The 12,146-nt window shown below is 39.5% G+C and overlaps 1 pseudogene; it reads left to right on the forward strand.

Annotated features, from left to right (window-relative positions):
• Window positions 1–3,328: 3,328 nt before the first annotated feature.
• LOC147625429 (uncharacterized) lies at window positions 3,329–4,952 on the forward strand (annotated as a pseudogene).
• The last annotated feature ends 7,194 nt before the right edge of the window (window positions 4,953–12,146 follow it).

Here is a 12,146-nt window from a genome sequence, read left to right on the forward strand (position 1 = left end):
TCTATTTTAATTGCATCTTCTTTGGTGCTATAGTTGTGTATCATACAACCTTACCAAATTATCCCATGCATCCTTGGGATTATGTGTGTCCTTTATATGGAATAACATGGTATTTGTAATACAAATTGACAAGTAATGCAACACTTTGAAGGCCCTTTTTGTCTAATTTCAATGTGCTATAAGCTGAGCAAGTGTTACATTCATTTTGGGAACCCTTGGCTCTCTCTCCTTGTTTGTCACCAAGTTCCATAGTCCTTTGCCTTTGAGGAAATTTGTCATACGATACTTCCAGATGTGCAAAAGTTTTATGTATCAAGCTTCTTACCAAGAATTTTATCGTCACTCATTTTTCTTAGCACAATGTTCACTGAGTATTTCCAACAATCAACTCAGACATACACATACATACATATACCTCGGCACCAATATTGTCCACACATCCCACAATTCATATGGCGATAATTTCTTGGACTCAAAACCACTATTTGCATATACTGAAAACAACTTGCGCTGCTCACAAAATCTGAGAAATGAATCCGAAAGAGTCCTCCACTTTCCAAAAACCTTTAATTTGCTCGTATTATGCATACAAGGTCACCCACATAGCATTTGAGCTCAACTATGTACGAACAGTCCACTATGCCCTGTTGTGATGGGTTTTGCCAAGCCTTCCAATCCTTCAAATCACTAGGAAATGATAAAATCAAGTGTGGACCATGTACATTGACATCCATACATCCTCCATGTTGCATATAAACATCATCTGAGAGCCAAATATTGTACTCTATTTTGATAAAAACTTGTAAATAGTGATTTTCAGTCACTAATCCCACTGTAATCGCTTCAAATAACATCCAAATTCAGGGACCATGCATTCATTAGCTCCATATGATGTTGCTCCACCTCCGTGTAAGAGGAATTGCTCTAATTTTGAGTTTGTGAAAGAGTAATTGATGATTTAGTGAAGCTTTGTTCACTAATCTCATTTAGCAAACCTATTAATCCTATTTAATACACCTTGTTTTGCATCATTGCCTTCAAATTAGTGCTTGTAGGTTCTATCCAAAGATACATAAATATATAAGGGTCAATTGCTAAGCTCCTTGTGTGTGCAAGATATATATCAATTTGAGCTTGTTTCAAATTTTCTTCTCCCATATGGTTTTCTGTGCTGATTTCTAGCCCACTTGTATATGATTTAATCACTCCACTAGGCCTTGGTTGTGTGAGGAAAGTGTTTGGGGTGAGATATAAGACCTTGCACCATACCCTAATCACATCAATTTGCATAGTGACCCTCCAATGGCTTCAATTTGTGGCATGTATTCTCTGTTTTTGTGAGGCTTCCAACAATGATTTTTCCTCTTGTCCAATGCATTGATTTTCTCTAGAACAATCAAGGGTTTGCATATGAGTTGCTACTCCATTCACCAATTCCACATACATGTGCTCTTTACCTATTACAAGCATTTTCTTCTTTCCAATCAAGCTCTCAAGCTTTCCATTAAATCCTGCAAAAAAACTAGAATTTCCACTTGCTTTGGGCAACTCAAATCTTGCTTTTCTTGTGTCAAATCACCTACAATCCACTCAAGGGTGTTTAGCTTTGCTTACCCGTGGTCCTTAGCTTTCAGATCTGTTGAGTAGGTGTGTGCTCCAAGCTTCTATTTACTCCAAGCTCCAAGCTCCAATGGATAGCTCCAAAACAAAAAATTTCCTCTTCTTCACTCACTCACAAAACCCTAATTGAGAGCACCAGGCTCTAGTACCATGATAAAAGATAGATAATGAGAGAGAGAGCACACACAAAATAGCAAACTCTAATAGATTAATGTAACCCTAACCATAGGGGGAAGCCATATCCTCTCTAACACAATGCATAATAGAAGAAGCCTACACAACACCACACACCAAATAACCCTATCTAATGTCCACACAGTGTGTTCACACACCAAATAACCCTATCTAATGTCCACACAGTGTGGCCAGCTGGACGCGGCCATTTATTGTCACACACATGCTATTGTCTACCATGCTAGTACATATCGTGCCTAGCTTTTGCTGTCATCAAGCTTGTAATATCAACACGACTGGGACACTATCACGAAATATTTCTCACCTTGGCAATGGAGCTATACTTAGACAAGAAATACCTAGAAAAGGAGAGATACACACACAAGAGCTATAAGAAGGAGTGTGTAACTAATATTTCTCCGAGGAGTATGCAATGCAATCAAATTCAACCCCCCACTCCTTTCCACAAATGCTATGTGATTAATATTCTCATGCAATCACACTGAAAACGAATCAAGTTTTGAGTAAAACTATTACGCATTGAATTCACAATGATGATTTCAAGTGTATAAATATATGAATCATAAGCATTCACAAAAACACTTAATATGTGTGATGATGGAATTTTCAATGTTTTGTTTATCAATATTTATCACAAATGTACTTTGGCTCAAATGAAGAGGGAAAAAGAAAGGAGCTTATCTTCTTTCGTTACTACGTGTTGCTAAATTTGTTTCATTGTCGTCGATGTTGCCGTTCTCTTGAGTGTGTGTCCTCTCTCGATTGTTCAAGGCACACAAAATCAATAGAATTGTATAATTTTTAATAAGATTTTTTATGTGTAAAATATCAAGCAAAAACGTATGTGTGTCTTCTTTTTTTAAAGGTAGAGGAGATTTCTCACACGAACTACCACACATGCAGGGCTTTTTATCCCACATAGTGTTGATTAGTTTTCACTTTTAGGGATCTTATACCACTTCGAACTCGCATGGCTCCTGTTCGAATGAGAGAGAGAGAGAGAGAGAGAGAGAGAGAGAGAGAGAGAGAGAGAGAGAGAGAGAGCCTTTGCACATGATGGTGAGGCAACGACCGTTCTGGTTGAAAAAATACTAAAAAATAAATAAAACTATATTATATTACCTTTCAACCCGACTGCCACCGTCACCGCACTGGCCGAAAGGTGTTTGCCTATTACTCAAGCGGCCAACGCACAATTCCAATAACACATGCCACATATATATATATATATAATGCTTTACCGTAACTTCGAAGAGTTGAAGAGCTAATGAAGTAGTTTGTGTTACGTGGGCTGAAGGAGTTTGTGTTACGCGGGAGGTGTTACTACGAGGTATTGCAACTAGCTACTCTCTCTCTCTCTCTCTCTCTCTCTCTATATATATATATATATATATATATGTTGACCATGCTAATGATTCTCTTTCTCTCTCTAGTTGTAAATACATGTATATGGGCAACAGACTTCTTATGGATTGACAACCTGTATGTGCGAAGGATTTGAAAGTTATCACAAATGCTGACAAGTGGCTCATCAAGCCAAGACCAAGTTAAAAACAGAATAGACACCTTAAAGAAAGCTTATAAGAAAGAAAAGGTAAAGCAGAATTCCACAGGGGCTAAGCCATCATCATGGCCTTTTTATGAGAAATGTGATACATTGTGGGAAAGTACTCCAAAATGCACTGGCTTGATGAATTATCTCGACAACGATGGAATGGCAGAGGTAGGAGTTGATACTAGGGTAGATGTAGACATACTGGATGATGAGAAGGAGGATCCAATTGTGAATGGAGACATTAAAGCAGTAAACAGATCAAGCTGGAGTGAAAAGCAAAAAAGGCGGCATCATCTATGATGGTGTGAAAGGTCAAAAAGTTAAGGAATCGAAGAAATCCTCAATAAACATTCTTGGTCGATTGATGGAGACGGCGATGAAACTAGTGTCAGATAAACTAGGTGAGATTGAAGCAGCAAGGATGATTCATGAAGAGAGACTATTTCAGATAAGACAGGAAGAGGAGACAAAGATGCAAATTACCTATTTAAACACACAAGTAGAAATTACAAAGATTCTTAGCAAATTAGGAAAAGAATGGTAAGGATTTAATCATGGTATTGATGTTTTACTTTTGTATTCTTGTTCTATGCCTTAGGTATTTAAGAAATCTTTATGACTTGTGCACAGACATAGTGCATGATCCTATACCTGCTGACCTTGCATTAGCAACTGTTCTTTGGAGATTAGCACATGGTCATTCTAGTTCATTAATTTCACATTTATTTGGGATTGGGAGGAGTCCACTATTTGTAAATATATGGGCATCATCATCCATATTTTGTGCTTGCCGAGACAATGTTTGCAAGACATGGAATAGTGGTGCCTATGGGAGATCACTTGGTCAAAATTATTTCTGAGTTTGAGGAAATCACGTCTTTGCCAAATATGTGTGGTGTCTTAGATGGGACACACATCAGGATGCAACAAAAGCCACCACAAGAGTGTTTTCTGGCTTAGTACGCGAGTCGACATGGTTTTCCGAGCATTGTGTTTCAAGGGATTCTAGATACCCGTAAGATGTTTTGGAGTGTTGTGTGTAGTGCTCTCGGTGGTATGCATGACTCTACACATTTTAAGGGGTGCTCACTTTACAAAAGTTTGAAGAGGGGTGAGGTATTACACTCCAACAGTAAACTTGTATGGGCAAACTATACGACCTTATATTGTTGTTGACTCGGCGTATAAGCCCACTAGTTTCCTTGTGAAGCCATTTAGGCAAGCTGTAAGACAAATGCTTGAGGCCAAAATAGAGTTTGATAGGCATTTGTCCAAAGGTAGAGTGAAAGTTGAAAACACATTTGGAATTTTAAAGAACAGGTGGTGCATATTGAGAGAGTTGAATGTCACATTGCATTTTGCCCCAAAAGTGGTTGGTGCTTGTCGTGTGTTACATAATTTTGTGCAAATGTGTGGTGAGGTAGAACCACAGGAGCAACATGATCCTTATCCAAATGGTGGTGGTGGCAATAGGGTTGGCATGGGGGAGACAACGAGTACTTGGGGATGGGAGCTGCGTGCCGACTTGTTTCATCATTTTTGTTTGCGATTGAGAAGGAAGGTGCAAAGACAAATGAGGTAATTTTTTGTTTTTTCTAAATCATTTGCTCTCTTTTTAACTTTTACTAACTATGGGGGTAGGGGAGCCTCTTGGTCATAGAGTGGCCTACCATGGTTGCTTCCGGGTTCGATTCCCCTCTCAGGCTTGATTACTTTGTTTGTGCATGTTTATAAGTGTGGTGGTTGGCCCCGCCGATCGAAATTTCATGTGTGAGTTCCATCTGCCGATGACATTCGGCCGGTGTGACGTCTGACAGGTTCTTTGCCACCAATTGGAATTTTTGGAGATCATGTGCGAGATGCCACTCCGTCCGGCAAGATCCGATCAGTCACTCTTTTGCCAGACGGAGCCCACCGATCGGAGACATGTGCGCAGGCTAAGAGAGAGAGTTTTTTTGCCTTTCCATGCGGCCTTGTTGTGTGTCGTTTGTGTCATCATCCTCCTCTGCCATTTCTTTGTCTTTGTGTGGGGGCTGTTGCCGCTTTGTGTGGAGGATGTTGTTGCCCACGTTTGACAACCAAGATGAGCCCCACATCACATATAATACCCTATGTTGATGGCACTATTGATCACCCACCTTTTTTGGTTGTGCCGCACACCCTCAACAAAAGGTCCCCCTTCAAAACAAACTGGTTGTGCCCCACACACCCCTTACTACATCGCAATTCCTTCCTTCCCTCAACAAAAGGTCCCCCTTCAAAAAAAAACTTGTTTCGCTTCTTCCATGAAAAATCACGGATTTCTTGTATAAAAAAACCACTCTTTATCACGTCTTCCTTTTACTTATCTTCTTGTGGGTTGTTGTGCTCATTTTCCTTTTTCCTTTTTTCTTACTAGTACTCTTGCTATATGAGAATCTTCTTCAATTTCAAGTGGAGATTCAAGCTGCTCTTCTCATCCAAGGATTGCCTTCTCTTTTAGTCCTTGATGGCATTTTATGGTGTGGCTGATGAGCCCTAGCCCTTTCTCACATGGTTCCCATGCAAAAGGACGATCTTCTTTTCTTTGAGCACTGAAAATGGTCAAAGTGTGCGAGAATTTCCTACAAGAATAAGAAAACATTGGGCCAAGACCAATTGAGAACATCGTTGTAATTTTCACGGCATGAGTGTGTGAGCTAATATTTAAAATATTATGCGGGTATGGTGGATAAATAATGATACACATAAATTATGCACATGAAATGCACTTAAAAAAATGCCCTGGGGGTCAAAAAAACTGCAACAAACTGCCTACTTCTTGGGAGAGGAGGGGAACCTTCAAAGGTTTTCCCTTGCCACATCAAGACTTTCTTCTTAGGCTTTGGAGCTCAAATCAACTAGCACAAGTCATGTGGTAGCTCAGGCCTTCAAAGGCATGTTGAGATATTGAGCTCAACAACTAGTGCTACGACAGACATTGATGATCCGTATGGGTGGTGATAGCTTCCACACTTATTCCACTGGCATGGTTTGTGAGGTTATGGTTGATATTCCGCCACCAATGGATGATAGGTTGTGTGACTACCACTTTGGAGTACTAGGGTTATGGCATAGTTATAGTGCCAGTGCAAATAGTCGGGTTCACACTATGGACTGACCATTTGTATGTTATTATAGGAGAGTACTTTCCCTTTATTTATGTACTCTTAACTTTTAGTTATATGGTTGTAGAGAAGAGAAGATAGAAGAAAATTCAGCCACCCATCTCTCTCTTGTGTCTTGCTCTCTCTCTTGTGTGTGTGTGTGTCTGTGCTTGCAAGGAACTCACACACTCTCTCTCTTCGTTGCATTCCCTTTATGGTATCAGAGCTCCGGTTCGTGTGAGAGCTAAGGAGGCAAGAACAAGTAAGGAAGGAAGACGTACGTGGGTAAGATCATCATCATCTCTTCCCCTTCTTGGTTTATATACAACACCCCTCCCGGTAGCGCTCCGAGAGCTACACATCTCCAATTGAGAAGTTGTCTTGTCAAGCTTGAAGGTACATGTGTGGTACATAGTACTTTGTATGGAATTTTTGTGGCCAGAATGAGATTTTGGACGCGTTTCAGTATCCGTTCTTTCACCGTCGTAAGGTATTTTTGGCAGTTTCGGGAAGTTTTGGTTGAGAACTCTCTTTAGTCAAAATCTAGTTATAGCAATGCAGCAGTGCATTTTGGGAGTGTAGATAGTGTTTGCACATGTATTGTTGACATTGGGTGTATGTACATGTACTTTGGTCAGATCTGGTGACATACAGGTCATGTTGAAGTATCGCTGGCAATTATACAGAAGAGATTGTTGTGTTACAGGTTGCATACAGAAATTATATGTTAGTAGGTTTCTGATTGTTGCAAGAGATTGCGAGTGAGAAGCTAGACAAGAACAACTTTCATTCCTAGAAGTTTAGAATGACCAATTTCCTAATGGGTAAAGGATTTTGGGACTATGTTGAAGGAGACAATGAGAAGCCTCCAAAGTTGTCTGAAGAGAATGCCACTCCAGCAGATATAAAGGCATTCAAGGATTGGAATCAGGGTGCAAGGAAACTCATGTATTGGCTTTCGCGATCAGTGTCACAGACACAATGATAGAATTGGAATGCCACTCCAGCAGATATAAAGGCATTCAAGGATTGGAATCAGGGTGCAAGGAAACTCATGTATTGGCTTTCGTGATCAGTGTCACAGACACAATGATAGGACACATATAGGATGCCAACACTTCAGTAATTACATGGCAGAATCTGGTAAAGCTTTTCCAAACCAATACGAAGCCGAGGAAATTGCAATTAAAACAAGATCTGTATACTATGGAAAAGAAAAGCATGTCTATCAAATGAGTATGCTTTAAAGATAAAGGGCATTGTTGAATCCCTTGGGTCTATCAATGTATCAGTGGAAGATGATGATTTGATGAGTGTTTGTTTAAATTGGCAAAGAATAAGCCATTCAAGACCTCCATTGCAGTTAGAGATAATATTCCCAACTTTCAGGACTTGGTGTCTATGCTGATCATAGAAGAAAAGTCTCTAGGTGAGAAATCTTCTTCACAAATCAAGAAGACATCAGAACATGCCTTCTACTCTAATTTAGGTAGAGGAAGAGATAGAGGTCGTAGTTGAGGCCAAGGTGGTGGCCGACAAGGAAACTAGAATTCTAGACAACAACACTCCAATGATTCATAGCAGCACAACAATCATACATAGGTGGAAGCGGCCAGTCTAGAGGCAAAGGGAGCCAAAGAGGCCAAGGTGGTCGGAAAAGAAATCAGAGTGCAAATAGCAAAGAGTCCTATTATTGTGGCAAACCAGGGCACATGGTAAAGGATTGTTATAAAAAGAAAAATTACATTAAAAGGAGAAAGTTACAACAAGGCAACTATACATCAAGTGAGTAATTGTTTGTCATGCAACACATGATCAATTCCACAACAGAAGATGTGTTAGGATCTCAAGATATATGGTATGTGGATTCTAGTGCCTCTAACCACATGACCAATCATGGTGAGTGGTTTAGAGACATATAGAAAATGGAAAAACCAGGTTATGTAGAGGTGATGATATTGCACATCCCATTGCGCATGCTGGTAAAGTGCCATTGTCTATGTAGGATGGCAAAATGAAGTATTTTACAGATATACTTCATGTTCCAAATATTACAAAGAACCTAGTTTCTATTATATAGATGGTTGAGCAGGGTCTACAAGTGAGGTTTAATCCTCAAGGATGTTTTATGGAAGACTTCAAAGATTAGTATCGCTTGGTTGCAAAGGGTAACAGAAATGTCAGGATGTTTACTTTGGATGTGAATACGCATGAGGTAAAGGTAGTCATGTTTGCGTATGAAACAAGTGTCACTACAAATATTGACATATGTCATAAGTGCATTTGGTCATGTGAATATATAGTGGGTTGAAGTCTATGCAAGCCCAAAATATTGTTGAAGGTTTGTCAAAGTTTAAGGTTAATGGTATGCATAAAGTATGTAAAGCATGACAGCTTGGTAATAAGCAGGCCAAACATGCTTTCCCACATGAAAAACATGGTAGTTCAAGGCCATTAGATGATATACATTCAGATGTATGGGGACCGGCCAAGACTACAATAATTGCAAGTTGCAAGTATTATGTTACATTTATTGATACCACACTAGGAAAGTGTGGGTTTACTTCATGAAGGAGAAAAGTGAGGTGTTTGCTCACTTTCAGAGATTTAAAGCCTTGGTTGAGAAGGAAAAAGGCATGCAAATAAAATGCCTGAGATCATATGGTGGGGGAGAATATTTCTCCAATGTGTTCAATGATTTCCTTAGAAAGTAGAGAATTGAGAGATAGTTTACATCCGGGTACACTCTGCAAAGTTACAAAAAGAAAAAATAGGCACATTACAGAAGTGGCACGTACCTTGATGGCTCAAAAGAATATACCACATTATTTTTAGGCAGAAGTACTAGCAACTGCTATGTACATTATGAACAAAACACCCATTGTTGTTCATGGTATGACATCTGAACAGAGTTTTAGAGGCATAAGAACGGATGTGTCTCACTTGAAAGTGTTTGGGTGTATTGCATATGTGCATGTTCCTAATGAAGTAAGAACAAAGTTGGATACAAAGGTAGATAGATGCATTTTTATTGGTTATGCTATGCAGAAAGGTTATAGATGTTATAACTCTACCACTCGTGAGATGCGAGTAAGCAGAGATGTTGTCTTTAACAAGATGAGTAGCTAGTATGCACCAGAGTGGGGTTGTGAAACAACAGAAGATGTAGATGTAAGAAGTGATGATGTTGCACCACATGTAAAATAGCAATCATAGGTGCTTAGTAGACCTGGAGAGTGCTCTAGCAATGGATCCAATGTCGATCCATGGTCAGGTAGGTTGAGGACAGATGCAGGTTGAGTCTCTTAGCATGGATGGCTGCGTACACTGTGTCACCATATATGTCCACCAAAAAGGCTTCAGTAGCCTCTTGAAGAGCTTCCAAAGCTACTGCTTGTCCATCGTGTGGGAGCCTCACTATTGTCTACCCGACAATGCGATTGAGATAGCCGGTTCGTGTTCAAATTATCCATAATCTCCCTAATGAGGCGATGAAAAGGCCTCCTCGGGATTAGAAGGTCTGCCATCTTCTAATACTTTCTGATTTCCCGAAGAGCGACGGTGCCGGGTTTCCACCGACATTTGCAATGTGTGGGCAGTGGTGGGGGCCTGACCTTTCACAGGATCAACTCTCTTGGCAGTTTGCTTCGTGCGAGCCATATTCTTGAAGAAGATAAAACAAGAATAGAATGAAAACGAAAGACTCTATACTTATATTTATAACTCGAAAATATAACTTATATTTATATTTTTATAGAATAAAAATAAATAACTCTTAAAATTTTTAGCAATTTTTATTATATTTAGTAATTTCAAAAGTCAAGTGGGCATTTAAGAGTGTCACATCTTAGATGCTTCACATTTTTAGATCAAATAGAATATTATTATTTTAGATTTGAGAATTTTGAGGACAGGTGATCTCATTACTTTGAAGAGATGGGACAGTACTACAATAAAATAATAGGTGAATCTCTTTTAAAAACAATATAAAGAGATCTCCTTGATTATACAAGAGCTAATATCATAACATTATTTTAGAATCTTTTTCTAGAGAGAGAGAAGTGAGAGAAACCCCTTAAGGGACAAAATGGAGAGTCCATATTTCTCCTAATGAAACACCAACCCACTGTGCTCATCATTAATTGCCCACTTCCCAAGAAACCAGTCCTCCCAAAAGGTTTGCATATTCACACCCCTTGTCTATCCACTTAGTCATTTTGCACTAGGTGCTCCTTAAGGCTCGGCAATCCCAAAACACATGCTTGCCACTTTCTATTGAAGACCTACATCTAGGGCAAATGCCACTAGCCATGTTTCTTTTTTACAGCTTATAACCAATAGGAAGTGCCCACATGCTAACCTTCCATAAAAAAAATTGAAACTTCCTAGGGACCTTGTAGCTCCAGAACAAGTGCCATCTCTTTTTCCAACTAGAAGAACTCCACTTTACATTTCATATTTTGTTACAATACATAACATTGGCATTCCCTCTTCTCATTAAAGCATAAATATCCCTGGTTTTTCCCTCCTTTAATTTTACACCATTAATCCAAGACCAATCCTTGATCCAGATTAAAGTATCAGTGGTTGTGGAGCATAATTCACTATGCAACATCTCCATCACCTGAGTCATCAAGCCTCTCTCTCTCTCTCTCTCTTTCTCTCTCGGTTAACTGAAACTCCTCAGATAAGAGGTTTACCTCTTTCCACCCAGCATTCAGCCAAATATCTAATACTTTTGTTATTAAGAATCTTTGCCACTTTAGTATCAAGTGCAGCTAAGGGGGAATTGAACTTATGAGTCCACCATAACCCCCAAGGACAGCATCGAGCTCCCAGTTACCCTCCCCCCACCATGCCAAGCCATGAAGTTCTGATTATCTTTCCAGCAATTCCAAAGCATTTTGTAAAAATTTGAGCGTGTGACTTTCAGAGGAGCATGTGAAAACAATTTGTCTTTCCAGTTTAAGTTCCCCCATCTTCCCTTGGCACCAATTCCCTTATCATTAAGGCCCAAGAAGAATATTGAGATAGCACCCTATGCAGCATCAAAGTCCTTCTGGCAGCACAATGAGTGGGCAAGTGAATGATACCAATACCCCCTTCCCTTTTAGGCACTCACACCTTCTCCCAGGCTGACCAAGCAGGAACTCTTTTCTTACCAATACCATTTCTACACAGAAAGTCTCTGATAGGTCCTATGATTTCCTTCCAACAATGACACTTCCCAAATTTTAATGCAGGACTTAGAAACATGATATAAGCATTCAACACTGAGTTGCAAATATCAATTTTGTTATGGAAGGGAACCTTCAAACCTTCCCACTTTTTCAATTTCTCCACAAACCTATTAATAGCCCACAGCTGTTTATTAATAAGTCCAACCCCAAAAGGAACCCTAAGCAATCTAACAATATGACCCTTTTGTACCACCTCACATCCCCACCTCTGAAGATCAACGTCATTGTCCTCAGTCAAGCTTATGATCCTAGACTTTAGAATATTACATTTAGAACTTGATGCATTGCCATACACCTGTACAAGTTCTAGGGCCCATGTCACATTGTTCTCAGTCTTTAAGAATAACAGAGAGTCATCAGCAAAACATTGAATTACAAGTTGCTTACTGTGCTTGAGTTTTAAACCTGTAA

Source organism: Cibotium barometz, chromosome 24 (assembly GCF_041138505.1).
Source record: "Cibotium barometz isolate CiBa-2024 chromosome 24, ASM4113850v1, whole genome shotgun sequence".
Lineage (NCBI taxonomy): Eukaryota > Viridiplantae > Streptophyta > Polypodiopsida > Cyatheales > Cibotiaceae > Cibotium > Cibotium barometz.